Consider the following 1383-nt stretch of genomic DNA (forward strand, 5'->3'; position numbering starts at 1 on the left):
CCCAGAGGAGGGGGCAAAGGAGGTGAGGGGGTGGGGGCAGAAAGTGGAAATGAAAGCAGACAACAGATCATTGCTAGAGAGTAGGAAAGGAGGTGAAAGGAGACAATTTTAGAGAAGAAAATGTTTTGGTCGCACCCGGAATCGAACCCAGGACCTTTGAATGAGAGGCCAACACCTTAACCTCTAGGCCACGAGAGCCCCACCCATACTTTCTTAAGTACCAGAGATGTCAGAGAGCAATGGCAAGATTTTGCCTAGAAGTTAGAAGTCTTTCAAGGACTGGGTTGGCTCATAAAAAGTAATACTCATAGGCGTTCCAGGGCCAAAAATAAATATTTGTGCCATCATGATGGACTAGGCCCAACATTCAGCTATGCAGCATTATATGTACACAGGCTACTCTCTAGTGCAAAGGGTGGGAGGGGGGGAGGGGGTACTCTAGCTAATTTTTAAAATTCTAAACTAGAAAAGACTGAACATTTTGTACTCTGCACACTGTACATTCACTGTTGATAAGGGAATCATCTTTATCTTTTCATCGAATGTATTTTTCTGAAGTAGTCTCATTGAAATTATTCTGAAAATGTATGACTGCTGAGAGAAGAATGTCACCTAAGGTTATGAAAACCCTTGAGGTTATGAAAACCCTTGAGGTTATGAAAACCCTTAAGGTTATGAAAACCCTTGCCTTTAATATTTAGGAAATCTAAACAAATGGGTATCAGGGAAATGTTGCTTTTTTTTTTAGAGCATCCGACCAAAGGAATGAATGGAGAACCATGATCGCCGATGTCGGTCGCAAATCTGGCGCTGGATGATGATGATAATGATGATGAGTCTCATTGTACTTTCACATTTTATGTCAACAACTGACTGGGATTACAGATGTAAAGTGGTGGAATGCAAAAAGTGTATAGAAATTCTGAAAATGTATGACTGTTGAGAGAAGATTGTCACCTAAGATTATGAAAATTATTGAAAACCCTTGCCTTTACTGTTGTATTTGAATGTGTTTGAGTCCTTTCAAGTGAAGTTCAATTGTTTCGACTTTGCTCTTATTTCTTGTTGGTACTTTATATATTTTACCATTCCATGCATTCTTTAACATGCTTTGGTGCTCACTGTTAAAGAATGTTAAACCAGTCCATGAAATGAACACGTCCATCAAAAAACAACATAGACAGGACGTACACCCCCGTGGATTAAAAATTAATTCTGAATAACCTTTTAGAAATATAGAAATAGGACCCATCATTCTTGTCATACTTCAATTATCCTCTTTTTTTATGTACCGATACAGTGCAGGCTACCAGTTCTTAAAAATGTTTGCCTGACTTGTTTGGCTAATTCTTCTAATTCAGGGGAAGGGGGGGGGGCTTTTTC

General features: G+C 39.3%; 1 protein-coding gene across 1 annotated transcript in view; it reads left to right on the forward strand.

Moving 5' to 3' along the window:
• LOC101847839 (GLIPR1-like protein 1) overlaps positions 1-966 on the forward strand; it is a gene marked incomplete in the record, with an annotated part of 24527 nt that extends 23561 nt beyond the window's left edge. The window contains 1 exon segment of the mRNA XM_013087695.2: positions 749-966.
• Between the last annotated feature and the right edge of the window lie 417 nt (positions 967-1383).

Source organism: Aplysia californica, unplaced genomic scaffold, assembly GCF_000002075.1.
Source record: "Aplysia californica isolate F4 #8 unplaced genomic scaffold, AplCal3.0 scaffold00624, whole genome shotgun sequence".
Lineage (NCBI taxonomy): Eukaryota > Metazoa > Mollusca > Gastropoda > Aplysiida > Aplysiidae > Aplysia > Aplysia californica.